The sequence below is a fragment of the Onychomys torridus genome, chromosome X (assembly GCF_903995425.1).
Source record: "Onychomys torridus chromosome X, mOncTor1.1, whole genome shotgun sequence".
In the NCBI taxonomy this organism is placed as follows: Eukaryota; Metazoa; Chordata; class Mammalia; order Rodentia; family Cricetidae; genus Onychomys; species Onychomys torridus.
In genome coordinates this window covers 131573969-131588818 of record NC_050466.1, presented here as the reverse complement: position 1 = coordinate 131588818, position 14850 = coordinate 131573969, and the positions used below count along the sequence as shown (strand labels likewise).

At 40.3% G+C, this 14850-nt stretch overlaps 1 long non-coding RNA gene across 2 annotated transcripts; it reads left to right on the top strand.

Annotated features, from left to right (window-relative positions):
- The first annotated feature begins 57 nt into the window (after nt 1-57).
- Nucleotides 58-14524, top strand: LOC118574185. 2 transcript variants are annotated; one of them, XR_004943696.1, is made up of 6 exons: nt 58-89; nt 2221-2315; nt 2411-2483; nt 2845-3062; nt 11163-11254; nt 13406-14524. It is a non-coding gene; the product is annotated as an uncharacterized LOC118574185 (long non-coding RNA). The 2 variants fall into 2 exon arrangements; XR_004943695.1 differs by lacking the exon at nt 2221-2315.
- Nucleotides 14525-14850: the final 326 nt, after the last annotated feature.

Genomic DNA, 14850 nt, shown 5'->3' with positions numbered 1-14850 from the left:
CCGTGGAGCTGGAGTTATAGGCAATTGTGGGGTCTTCTGGAAGAACAGTATGAACTCTTAACTACTGAGCCATCTCTTCAGCCCCAAAGGTAAATCTTTTAAAAATACATTTAAAATTATATTCAATAAATGAAAAATATATATATTATAAAGATAACTTATTGAAAACTCAAGAATCCAGCACTCCATGAAAGGATGACATTAATGATAGCATCTATCCATATGTCCCCTGTCCCTGCCTGTCTGACCCATCAAAATCGCTACTCCTAGCCAGGCATGGTGGTTCTTGTCTTTAATCCCAGCACTGGAGAGGCAGAGATGGGTGGATCTCTGTGAGTTTCAGGCCAACCAGGGCTACATAGTGAGACCCTGTCTTAAAAACAGGTTGCTCTTCCAGAGGACCCAGGTTCTATTCAGCACCCACAAAGCAGCTCACAACTGTCTGTAACTCCAGTTCCAGGGGATCCAACACTCTCACATAGACATGCATGCAGGCAAAACACCAATACACATAAAATAAAAATAAATAAATCATTAAACCAGGTGGCGATGGGATATGCCTTTAAAAACAAAACCAAACAAACAAAAAACAAGTTGCCACCCTTAAATTTGAGTTTAACATTATTGTGCTATTTTAGACATGTGGAATTTTTTTCAAATTTGTGGTACTGTTTAACGAATATGTTGCTTATTTGACTTGGTTGCAAACTTTTGGAAAATAGTATCATAGTGGTGTGACCTTTTCCTTGGAGAGACATGAACAGATGTCTTTTCATCTCAGATAGGACACTGACAGTGAGCTAAAGAAATTGTTCCACCCAAGTCTAGCTTGATGACCTGGAGTCACTTGTCTCCTTGCCATGACAAAATCCCTGACAAATCCTTTGGGAAGGAAGGGCTGATTTTGATACACAGTTTGAGTAGAGCCTGTCATTGTCTTAGTTTGTTTTCGATTGCTGTGGGAAACACCATGACCAAAAGAACTTGGGGAGGAAAGGGTTTATTTCATGTTACAGCTTCTAGTTTATCATGAAGGGAAGTCAGGACAGAACTCAAAGCAGGAACCTGGAAGCAGAAATGGATACAGAGACCATGAAGGAATGCTGCTTAATGGCTTGTTCTCCATAGCTTGCTCAGCCTGCTTTTTTTTTTTCATTTCCATTTTTTTAACATTAAAATTTTAATGTATTTTAACTAAAATATAATTACATTATTTCCCCCTTCCTTTTCCTCTCTGCAACCCTTCCCCCCACCCATCTCCCTCTCAAATTGATGGCTCCTTTCTTTTTTTTTTTTTTTTTTTTTTTTTGTTTTTCAAGACAGGGTTTCTCTGTGTAGCTTTACGCCTTTCCTGGAACTCACTTGATAGCCCACACTGGCCTCGAATTCACAGAGATCCTCCTGGCTCTGCCTCCCAAGTGCTGGGATTAAAGGCTTGCTCCACCACCGCCCGGCTCCTTTCTTTTTTAAAAAAAATATTTATTTATTTTATATATATAGTGTCCTGCTGCAGGCCAGAAGAGGGCACCAGATCCCATTATAGATGGCTGTGAGCCACCATTTGGTTGCTGGGAATTGAACTCAGGACATCTGGAAGAGCAGTCAGTGCTCTTAACTTCTGAGCCATCTCTCCAGCCCGTCTCCTTTTTCTTTATTGTGTATATATATATATATATGTATGTATGTATGTATGTATGTATGTATGTACATGTATATGTATATGTTAAATACAACCCTCTGAGTTCGTTTTGCTATGTGTCTGTGTGTATGTGTACATGATTTCAGGACTGACCACTTTGTATTATATAACCAGATAGAGGGCTCATCCCTGGGAGAGGCTATTTTTTTTCCCTCTATCAGCAGTCATTAGTTCCCTGTGGTTTTTTTGTCTAGGAGTGACTCTATGAGGTTTTACCCCCTTCCCTGTTAGCATATCTATTAATATTGTCATTGTTCAGGTCTTATTTAGACAGCCATTTATTTTTGTTTTTGTTTTTTGAGACAGAGTTTTTCTGTGTAACAGTCCTGGCTGACCTGGAACTCACTATGTAGACCAGGCTGGGATCGAACTCACAGAGATCCCCCTGCCTGTGAGTACTGGGATTAAAGGCTGGACAGCCTTTTTAAGAGACAAAGTCTCACAGCAGACTTACTGATCTTCTGGCTCCTGTAATCTTTTTGCCCCCTCAACTGTAAATGTTCCCTGAACCTTAATTGTAGGCATTGTGTTGAGGATGTATTCATCGTGGCTGGGTTCCCTATGATCCCTTGATCTCTACATTGTGTCCAGAAAAATGAAGTCATGAAATTTTCAGGTAAATGGATGGAACTTGAAAAGATTATATTGAGTGAAGTAGCCCAGACCCACAAAGATAAGTGCCACATATTCTCTCTTGTCTGCCATTCCTAGCTCCAAATCTTCAGATGTGAGTGTATGACATGGAATAACCAAAGAAACTGAGAAACTATCAAGAAACCATGGGGTAAGGGGGATATGTGGGGAATAGCAGGATATAGGTGAGATGAAATGGAAATGGGGAGGGGGCGCTCTAGTTGGGGAGGGGGAGGAAGGTCAATATAGAAAAAAGGAAGAGAGAAATGAAGCCACGGTTATTTGATAAAACCTTTAGAAATTATATGTTTATATTATATAAAGGTGTGCGCCACCACTGCCATATATCTCCTAAACAAGTTATGCCTTTTTGGCTGACAGTGCTCCCCACAAGAGTCATAGACTACCTAACAAAACCCCAATGCTAGGCATGAAAATCCTCTGTTGCAGGTGTTGGTCAGGGTAGTCCAAGTGACTCCAAAAACCATATTGACTATTGCTGTTGCCCTTAGGTGCCTCTCAGAGGTTGAAGATAAGTTCATATTGGCGAAGAAACCACACACTTAGAGACAAGACTTGGATTATTTGAGTTGGATCTGACCCGAAAGCCTCCTTCCTGTGGTCTAGCTTCCATAGTACCAGAAAGTACTATGCAAGCTGTCGAGGGAGGGAAGCAGTCACGACTCCTATTCAGCTGTGGTGCCTACGAACCACAGAACTACTAACAATGGTAAGATATCCCTAAAGGGGCAATAGTGGTATGCATATCTTGGTGGTAATTAGACAACAGTGGTCTAATTGGACTTAAGGCCCCCTCAACAGGAGGAAAATCATGACTGATGCTGTCATGAATCTTAGCAGAGACCCTCCTACACCACTTTACTAGACCAGCATAATTCCTACCTGCCTTCTAAACATGTATCCTTTTTACCCACAGATAAGTGTAGCTCTCATTCCTCATCAAAGAAACTTCTCTTGGAGACCATTACAGAAAACACAGCTAGACACAATGAAGAGATCAACAAACTATTTTCCATACAGCTCTGGACCAGGAGTAGCACTGGTTCCGGTATACCCTCCGCATTAATCACTAGTTAAGGAAATGCCCTACAGACTTGCCTACAGCCTGATTTTATGGAGGCTTTTTCTCAATGGAGATTCCCTCTTCCCAGATGTCTCTAGTTTATATCAAGTTGACCAACTAACCAGCACAATCATGGAGAGGAAGAGCTTGGATTTATGTAGTTCAGGACCTAGCCGTTACCATGGTACCACCCATGTTTAGGGTGGGTCTTCTCACCTCAGTTATCTTAATCTAGATAATCCTGAACAGATTTGCCCAGACGTGTCTGTTCAGTGACACCCAAACATTATCACTTTCAAACTAATTTTCCACCCCTTGTTCCTAAAGTGTGGACATCTTACAATGCAAAATTTATTCAAAGTCTGCATTCATTGCCTTTAACAGTTTCAACACTTTTAAAAAGTCTAGCCTGGCAGTGGTGGCGCACGCCTTTAATCCCAGCACAGAGGCAGGCAGATCTCTATGAGTTCAAGGCCAGCCTGCTCTACAAAGTGAGTTCCAGGACAGCCAGGACTGTTATATAGAGAAACCTTGTCTTGAAACAAACAAAAACAAAAAAGCTTAGTCTGCGTCTCATCTCAGGTTCAAGGCAATCTCTTAGATGTGATCTATAAAACTAAAAACCAAGTTACGTATTTCTAGTACATAATGGCACAAAATAAACACTCCCATTTCCAAAGGAAAGAATGATGGCGTAGCAAGGAATGATTGGACCAAAGTAGAAACAAAATTCAGTATGAAAACGCAAATTCCTGTAGTTCTGTGTTGAGCACTGGAACTCATGAGGTGTCCCCACCCCTCCATCTCTGCTTCCTGCAGTGCACATAGCCTTTTGAAGTGACTCATTTCTATGCCTGCACACCTGCCATGGTTCCACCATCTCTAGGATTTGGGGATCTCCATTACAATTTAGGCTTCACCTTCACAGCTTTACACAGTGGCCTCTTATGCTTTTCAGGGACTCAAACCCATATGTTGTCTGGCCTCAGTGCAGTCTGGAACCACAGTGCAACAATCCATGACCCCCCTCAATCCTGCATCTTTCATGCCTTCAAAACCAGTACCATGCGAAAGACTCTTACCAAATTCTGCCGCCAGCTCAGGATGGGTACTGGCCTCACTTCTCTCCCTATCGGATGTTTTCTGTGTTATGACATTGCTGAAATGAATGCAAACCATGAAAAGGTTTATTTTTGTGAAACAGAGTATTTTTATTAACTTGTTTAGGGTTTCATACGTGCATACAGTGGTTAGGGGGCTGTTTCTCTTTTTTTCTCTTTTTTTTTATTTTTTATTTATTTATTCATTTATTTATTTGAGAGAGGATCTCGTGTAGTCTTGGCTGGTATGGAACTCACCAAGTAGACCAGGCTTGCCTGGAACTCAGAGAGACCCGCCTGCTGCTGCTGCTGCTGCTTCCTGCATGCTGGGATTAAAACGTGTGTGCAACCACACCTGCCCCACATGCAATGCATTTCGGTCATTTTCACCTCCCACCCCTCCTCCTAACTCTTCCCATGTCCATCCGCATCCTCTATTTTTAATATCACACAGATTCCAATTTATACTGCCCATATACACATAGTTATGGGTGCATCCATTAGAATATGGCCAGCCTAGCCAGGGGGCCACATCCTTAAAGAAAACCGTCTTTCCTCCAGAAGTCATCAACTGTCAGTAGCTCCTCTGTCAGATATGGGGGCTCTTGAGCCTTCCTCCTTCCATGCTGGAGTGTTGACTGGCTTGATCGTGCACAGGCAAGCACAACTGCTGTGAGTTTATGAGTGCAGAAGTCCTGTGCACTCCAGAAGACATTGTTTGACCTGACCTCTGCTCCTTACAATCTCTCTGCCCTCCTCTTCTTCAGTAGTCAGAGGGTTTGTATTGACACACAGTTGGGGGGGGACAGTCCATCATGGTGAGAAGGTCATGGCAGCAGGAGCTTGAGGCAGTTGTTCACATTGTGTTCACGGTCAGAAGCAAACAGTGATGAATAAATGCACTCAGCTTTCTCCTTTTTATTCCGTCTTGGACCCCAGTGTATAGAATGGTACCACACATATTTTGGGTGAAGCTTTTCACCCCAGTTAATCCTAATCTAGATAATCCCTCACAGACATTCCTGAAGGCTCATTCTTCAGTATTCTAGATCCTGTCAAGTTGACAGTATTAACCATCACATGAACCAATGAATGTATTAGAGTTACTTATAGGTGCATGGGAGATTGAAAACAAGCTGCATCCCTGAAATGCCCATGCCAGCATGGATGATAACTCACAAAAGCTGCATCCCTGGAGCTCTTAGCCTGTCCTGTATGAAGCCCCCACTGAGAGTCTCCACTCCCCATTAATTTCTTACTGCTTTTATAAACTTGCTTAGAGATCTTGTGAACTTGCTGGGCCTTGGAAATCCCTTTTGCATCTTGAGTCTTAAACATCTGCCTTCTCCCTTCCAGAGAATGTTTCAGTTCAGAGGAAATAGCTACAGAACAATATTGTATATGGTTTTGTGTAACTTACTTTTTCATCTGTATTATATTCCTGGGAGACACATCTTTTGCTGCATATGGTTGTAGTTCATTATCAATGATGGGTAGCATTTCAGGTGATCATAAAACAAATAATCCATGTTTCCGTTGATGGACATTTGGGTCCTTTCCAGCTTTTTCCTCTTATGAACAGCACTGCTTTCGTTATTGTGCATGTCTCTGCTTCCCACATAAGTATATACCTAGGAATGGAGTTGCTAGCTAATAAGATATATGGAAGTTTAGCCTCACAGGAGTCTATTAAACCATATTCTAAAAGATGATACAAGTTATGCTCTTTTGCAATGAATGAAAGATTCTGTTGATCCATAACCTCACCTACTTGATATAATCCCACCTATTTTGTCAATATAGTATAAAATGATATATATATATATATATTATTTTTTTAACATTTTTTTAAAAAAGTAATTTAATGTTTAATAATTTAATTTTTTGTTTTTGGTTGTTTTTTTTGTTTTGTTTTTTGAGACAGGGTTTCTCTGTGTAGCTTTGCGCCTTTCCTGGAACTCACTTGATAGCCCAGGCTGGCCTCGAACTCACAGAGATCCACCTGGCTCTGCTTCCCAAGTGCTGGGATTAAAGGCATGCACCACCACCACCACCATGATAGTTTAATATAGACTCTGCATCCTAGTTATTGATATAGCTGATCATCTTTTCCTGGTTATTGATCATGTTTGAATCTTTAAAATAAATGTTGTTGATTTGTAGGAATTTTTTGTTTTGGATTCTCATAATATGTTGGGTTGTGTATGTCAAATCTTTTCTCTCTGTCTTGGTTAGGGTTACTATTGCTGCAGTGAAACACCATGACCAAAAGCAAGTTGGGGAGGAAAGGGTTTATTTGGCTTACACTTCAACATTGCTGTTTATCACTAAAGGAAGTCAGAACAGGAACCTGGAAGCAGGAGCTGATACAGAGTTCATGGAGGAGTGCTGCTTACTGGCTTGCTTCCCCTGGCTTTCTTGGCCTGTTTTCTTCTAGAACCCAGGACCACCAGCCCAGGGGTGACACCATCCATAGTGGCTACGCTTTCCCCAATAAATCACACATTAAGAAAATGCCCTAGAGATGTGCCTGCAGCCTAAGCTTATGGAGACATTTTCTCAATCAAGGGTCCCATCTCTCAAATGACTCTAACCTGTGCCAAGTTGACATAAAACTAGCCAACATACTCTCCATTTGTGGCTTTTTGCTTTATTGTGTCTTTCCATGAGCAGATGTTTTTTTCCTGTGATGCTGAGGAGCGAAGCCAGAGCTCTGTAACCTCACCAGTGCTAGGCAAGTACTCTATCCTCAGCCCCAGAAATTCTTTTCTTTAAGGAATTGAATGAATCATTCTTTTTCTCTGTTGTAGCTGGCAATTTTCTAGAGTTCCTTGGACCATGATCATACATATGTATTTATTTATTATTTTTCTAATAAAAGTTTGCCTTTTGTATTTAGTCCAAGTGGAATTGATTTTTTGGTGTGGTATAAGGTAGGGAGCTAGTTTCATCATTTTCCACATGGATAACCCAACGCCACTTCTGTCATACATCAAAGCTCCTAGTTTGGTTACTTTCTCATTGCTGTGCTCAATCAAATACATGGCAATAAGCAACGTAAGGGATGAAAGGTTTATTTTAGCTCACAGGTTGGGGATGCAATCCATCCTGGTAGCTAGAGGCTGTTTGCTCACATCCAGGTGGATCACGAAACAAAAAAGGAATGTCAACATTCTGCTGGCTTCTTTTCCCCTTTGAAATTAGCCTGGACCCCAGCCCATGGGCAGTGCCACTCACATTCAGGATGCGTCTTCCCTTCTTGGTTAAACATCTCTGGAGTCACCCTCATAACCACAACTCACTAATGTTCTGGACTAAGTATTACTTAATCTTCCCATCTTGGTTAAACATCTCTGGAGTCACCCTCATAACCACAACTCACTAATGTTCTGGACTAAGTATTACTTAATCTAGTAAAATTAACACTATTAGTCACATTATCACATAGGTCTGATTATAGACTCTCTTTGCTATTGATTAACTTTTTGTCCCTGAACCACTATCACGTTCCCTAAATTATTTCAGTTTCCTAGTAAATATTGTTATTTAATAAAGCAAAATTAACCTTCCTAGATTGTTTTGCCCAAATAGTCTTCATACTTTATTTTTATTTTTATTTGAGACAGACTCACTATGTAACCCTGGTTGATCTGAAACTCACTATGTAGACCAGGCTAGCCTCAATCTCACAGAAATCCACCTGCCTCTCCCAAGTGTTTGAATTAAAGATGCATACAACCATGCCCAACCTTCTTTAGATATTCCTTTTTTTATATATTTTAAATACACTTCCAAATCCACTTGTTACGTTTTATAAGGTTTTGGGAATTGCAGTGATTATATAAATCAGTTTGAAGATAAATTGATGCTTATGAAGTTGAGTTTTCTTAGCTATAAATTTGGTATGTTCTTTTATTTTAAATACATTCTTGTGTGTCTTTTTGTCTGAGTATTATGATTTTTTAAAAGAATTGTATTAAGCCTACAGTGCCCGGTATTATTCCCAGGCAGTTTCCCATCCAAGTACTAACCAAGTCCAGCCCTGCTTAGCTTCTGACATCAGACAAGATCAGCCTGTTCGGGGTGGTATGGTTGTATATATTTAGGATTTTTTTATATAAAGCCTTTTGTATATTGTATGAGCTATACCCCTTCATTTTTGTGGATTTGTATGCTGTAATAGGCGGAAATTTTATTCTCGTGGTATTAGGTATTAAATCCAAAACCTCATGAATGCTTTACTACCTAGCTATTCCTCCAACCCAAGAGATATTTTCATTTAGTATTTTTTTTATCAATTTCCTAGGTATATAAAAATGAAATGGATTTTGATTGATAGTATAATCACTCACTCTATAAACTGTTATTGTTGTTGCTGCTGCTGCTGTTAGGGTTTTTGGAGAAAGTCTTACTATACAATCCAAGTTGTCCTGAAATTTCTTATAAAGCCCAAGCTAACCCCAAACTGTGATCTGCTTGCCCCAACCTCCCAAGAACTGGAATTTATAGGTGTGCGTCACTGCATTCTTCATGTCTACACTTTACGTTTTGTAGTAATTCAAGTTGTACAGAAAGTTAAGTTAGTAAGCAGAGAGTTCCTATAGCAACTTCCTATAGCTGACTGTAGTATACTTTTTAAAACGAAGAAAGCAACATCAATATATCCCTGTTAACTAGATAAGACTTTTACAAGAATTTGTCATGTTTCCTACTATTGTCCAGTTCAAAATACTCCCTTGTATGTAGTTGTGATATCTCCATAGTGTTCTCTGGCCGAAGACAATTCCTCTACTGCTCCCTTTTTTTCAATGATTTTTTTTTTTAATTAAAATGTAATTACATCGTTCCTCCTTCCCTTTCCTCCTTCCAACCCCTCCCATGTTTCTCCCACATTGCTCCCTCTCAAGTTCATGGCCTCCTTTTCTTTGTTATTGTTACCTATATAGATATGTATATGCATAAGTATACAAAGACAACTTGCTCAGTCTCTTTAGTATTACTTGTATGTAAATGATTTCAAGGCTGACCAGTTGGTATCCAATAATCAATTAGGGGGCTCATCCCTGGGGAAGACATATTCTCCAGCTCTCAGGATTTCTTAGTCACTGTAGTTCTTTATTTAGGGATGGGGCCCTGTATGACTTCCCCCTTCCATGTTAACATGTCTGTTGGTGTTGTACTTGTTCAGGTCTGATTTAGGAAGCCATGTTAATGAGACTTCCTGGGGAAAACCTCTGTATGATTTCTAGGTTGATACAATCTCACAGGAGATTTCTTGGTCCTTTGCCTCTTGGAATCTTTCTGCCATGATGTTCCCTGACCCCTAGATGCACAAGTTGTGTTGTAGATGTATCTATTGGGGCTGGGCACTCCATGATCAGTTTTTGGGGCTTTTTTTTTCTTTTTGCATTTTGTATTTTGACCAGTGTGGTTTTCTGCAATGCTCTCCATTTATTGGAAAGAGAAGTTTCTTTGATGAGGTGTGAGAACTATACTTATCTGTGGGTATAAGGATAAGTATTTAGAATGCTGGTTTAGTAAAATGGTGGTGGAAGGTTTTCTTGTAAGATCCATGGCCTCAGTGGCTCCAGAAAGTTGGGTAAGTTTTCAGTATTGGGCATGATTTCCTCTGTTGAGTGGGCTGTAAGTTCAATTAGACAGATGTTGGTTCCCACCAAGATAATGAATGCCACTATCGCACTTTTAGGGATATCTTGTCATGATGTCAGTGTTGTGGTTCATAGACATCACAGCTGGATAGAACTATTGATTGTTTCCCTCCCTTGGAAGCTTGCGCAGCACCTTCCAGTCCTAAAGGAAGCTAGTCCTTAGGAAGGCGGCTTTCAGGTCAGATCCAGCTCAGATCACACAGATCCAATGTCCAAAGCATAGGTGTCTTTAGCAATAGTGATTTAACTTCAACCTCTGGGAGGCAACCAAGGGCAATTGCAATAATAGCCAACATTGTTTGGGGAATCTTTTGGATAACCCTGATCTGTTGGTCCTTATTTTTATGACGTTAATGGTTTTGAGTACTATACAATGCTCCTCAATTTAGAGCTGTCTGAAGTTTTTATCATAACTAGACTGAGCTTTTTAGAAAGAATGCCACAGAATGTAAATGTTCTTCTCATCATACATATCAAGGAGTACATGGTATCTACATGGCATCCCTGATGATGTGAACTATAATCCTTTGGTTAAAGTAGTATTTGCTGTGTTTCTGCATGGGAAAGTGGCTGATTCTTTTTCTCTTTTAATATTCTGTTCTTTGGAGGAATCTAATCCACTCTCAAGAAGGTGGGGGGGGGGGCAATTGAGCTCGCGCCCCTAGAAGAGGGTATGTCTAATGTATGTGTTTCTTGGAATTCTTCTGTAATGATTTGTGTCGTATCTTTTATTATTCTGTCACTTGTTTACATCTGTATGAGCTCATGCATATTTCTTTAATAATTTGAGTTATAAATCCACACTGCAGGCCTCAAGAATATGAAATAAAGATTCAGTTGTATATGATAAAGCTATACCTAGAAAGATCAAAGAATTATTCTAGAGGGAAGCCATATCAAGGAATATTTGGTGTTATTTGGCTTTTAATATATCAGCTGTTTCCTATTGTTAATTTCTTGTGTGCTCATACTCCTAGGCCACAGACGGTAAACAGCCTAAGAGTCTCAGACCTACTGCTGATCCAAACTAGGTAACACTCCTACAGAGACGACACCTGTCTCCTAGCAGGTGGGTATGTAGATGCATAGCTTTGTTTCTTGTGCAAATGAAGCTCAGACCATCCCCCTGACAAAGGCCTAGTGGCATTGCAGAGCTATTGACTGAGGACAAAAGGATTTTTTGCATGACCAAGTGCAAGTGAAGGCTGGGGAAGAGTTCCTGACTGGATGGGGGAGGAGGAGATGTAGCTCAGCCTGAGGAGAAAGCAGGAGAGTTAGGGTAGCGTGGCCCAAGGAGAAGGCAGGAAGGAAAAGGTTTTGCAGATTGTAGGTGGATTTGAATCAGGTCAAGAGAGTAGGAGAGGAAGGAAAGATGGAGATGAAGGAATGGAGGGCAAAGAAGAGCTTAGAGCTATGAGAGGAAGGGCGGAGAGGAGCAATTTATAAGAATAGCAATAAAGCTGTGGAGACAGAATTTCATCTCAGAGGAATAAAGTAAACAGACAAAAGAGCATGGTGTACATAGATTCTTTTCCCTCAGATTACCGCACTCTGGCCTTAACGTCTTTACTCAGGGCAGGCCCCTGGGAGAATTTCGATAAATTCAATACTCAGTTTCTTGGTTTGATGCTTAAATTGTTTCACCTTTGCCCCCTGGCAACACTTTCACCTTGGCTCCTATGTCCCCTTGGCATGTTCTCCTCCTTATTGGCTATTTATACTTATATGTATGTCTGTGTGCATATATACCACAAGTATAGAGGTGTCAATGGAGGCCAGAATATAGCGTGCCAGATTCCCTGGAGCTGGAGTCACAGGCTGTTGTGAGCTGTCTGATAAAGGTGTGGGATCTGAGTTTGTGTCCTTAGCAAAAGCAGTAAGCATTCTTAACCACTGAACCAATTTCTCAAGTCCCTCATTCTTGGTTTTAAGGACTTCATTGCTTTCTGGTTCTATAAGATACTCCAGAGTCATCTTGTTATTTTCCAAAAACACCTGGCTCCCTTCGAGCTGTCTTCTCAGCTTTTGTGTTTTCTATATTGACAACCTTGTCAACTATAAATAATGAAATGGGGTTTTTTCCCTATTCAGTTTTTGTGCCTTTAATCTATTTTCTTGTTTTAATGAGATGTCCAGGACACCTAGTACAATTTTTAATAGAAAGGTTAAAGGGACATTCCTCCTTGATTGTGTATTTTCAAGGAAATAACATTAAGTTTTCCTTATTTAGAACAATATTTCTCATCTGGTTTCTACAGGTTTCATCAGGTTACGAAATTTTATCTTATTTCTCTATACTAAGAAGTTTTTATTGTTTTAAACCATGAAAGAATGTTGGACTTTTTTTCTGTTTCTTAGAAATGAATATATTTTGTCTCCAATAGTCTGATAGCCCAATTAAATTTAGACTTTTCTCATGCTTGAACAATTTTGCATTTTTTTTTTTTTAAAGATTTATACATGGGGACTGGAGCAATAGTTCAGTGGTTAAGAGCATTGTTGTTCTTCCAGAGGATTCTGGTTCAATTCCTAGCAACCACCTGTAGCTCCAGTTTCAGGGGACCCAACGCCCTTTTCTGGCCTCTGCAGGCCCTAAGCATGCACATGGTGCATATACATATAAAACACTAATGAACATAAAATTAAAAAAATGGTTAATTAATTAAAGATGTATACATGCATGTCTGTGCGCCATGTATATACTTAGTACCTGCAGAGGCCAGGAAAGGGTGTTTGTTGGATCCTCTGGAACTGGAGTTACAGTTTATAGCTGTTGTACAGGTACTGAGAATGGAACCCAGGTCCTCTGCAAGAGCAGCACATATTCTTAACAGCTAAGCCATCTCTCCCACTCCTCTTTTCAATGTTTTAAATGAGAATTTTGAAATGTGCTTTCACCACATATTTTTTCATGTAATATTTTATATTTGAAATGGATATACACAAATCCTAACCAAGACTTTGTAATAATGTATCTATCAAATTCTTAACAGTCACTCACCACCAACAAAAACTTGTAATATGAGTAGGTGATAAAATACATAAAGCCAGTTCTTAAATTGTTCAAAGATGTTTAACAGCTAAAACAATATAAGTTTTTCTTTTGTTGCACTGACAAATATATTGTTGGAATTTCTATGATGATGTGAGTAGATTTCAAATCCATTTCATGTCTTTTTTATTAACTATTTCAAAATAATGATGAAGCTCTTATTTGCAGACCGTCCACCATTATTAGAACCGTCACCCTGCAGCTAGCTTGGACATCATTAAAAGGGCTCATCAGGAGTAGCTGATATTCATGAAGACAGAGTTTCAGGGTTTCCGCCTGGAGCTACACCCTCCAGAAGCCCCTGCTTGGCTTCCCTGCACCCAACGCCATCCCAACCACTTACAACTTGGGCTGTGCTTGGTGTTTCTTGGCAACTGGAACACAGACTCCTCCAGCTGCTCTCCAGGCCCTTTGTCCTCAATGAGCAGAAGACAACAGAAGCCGGCTACTGAAGAGGCGGTGCAGGTGGCAGAGCACCTTACTGGCCTTGCTTAGCACCTTGACCACAGAGCAGTCACTGAGTGCTGAATCTGGAATCTGTGCTCACCACCAACAGGGACTACAGAGAGAGTTGTCAGGCCCCAGGTCGCTAAGGGCCACCCTCTGGGGATCCCTCCAGAGAAGGGTCCACTAGTAAAGGGGGCTCTTCATAGACTCTTCACTGCCTTGAGTCCTACCTACCCAGACACCTCCAGGACTGCAGAGATCCTCATCTTTTCACCTATCTAATCCACATCCCAGCTGGCAACCGCTGTGAACGATTTGTATTTTCATTTTTATCCTCTTGGCGAGAAGAGTTTTAAATGTTGCTTCCCTCCCTTCTGTAGTTATAGTAAGTACTACTGAGAATGTATTTTTGTCGCTTTTGGATATAGTCTTAGATATAGTTTCTTAGGAATTGCTCCATTTTGTCTGTTTCCAAATTCACTGGCCTAAAGTTCCATTTTTAAATTCTCTGCTATATATAATCTGTAGCTATGTCTCCTTTCTCGTTGCTAATACTGGTCATTTGTGCCTTCTCCCTTTTTTTCCTGATCAATCTCACCAGAGGCTTGTCTATTTTACTAGTCTTCACAAAGAACCAGCTTTTGGCTTTGTTACTCCTCTCTATTGTGTCTCTGTTCTCCATTTCTTTAATTTCTGCTCTCATTTTTTTTGACCTCCTGCCTTCCACATTTTTTGGATTTATTCTGCTATTGTTTTTCTGATTTCTTAAACTGTATGTTGAGCTCATTCATTTTCAGTCTTTTCTTTTTCTGTTTGCTTGGTTTGGGTGTTGGTTTTTCTTTGAGACAGGGTCTCACTCCATAGCCCAGGCTAACCTCAAATTCATAATTTCCTCCTTAGCCTCCCCAGTGCAGGGATTACAGGCAGGAGGCACTGGGCCTAGCTCTCTGCCTTTCTTGTTTTCTGGTTCATGTATTGAAAAGCTACAAATTTCCTGCTAATGCTACTTGCCTACATGATCGTCTGTGGTAGTTAGTTCGTTGTTGTTCAGTTCCAAGAACTTGAGCATATCTATTATCCTTACTTCTTTGACTCATGAATTATACAGAAGTATGTTTTTAAGCTCCCAGATGTTTGGGGGATTTTTACGTTTGTTTTATTCCTGA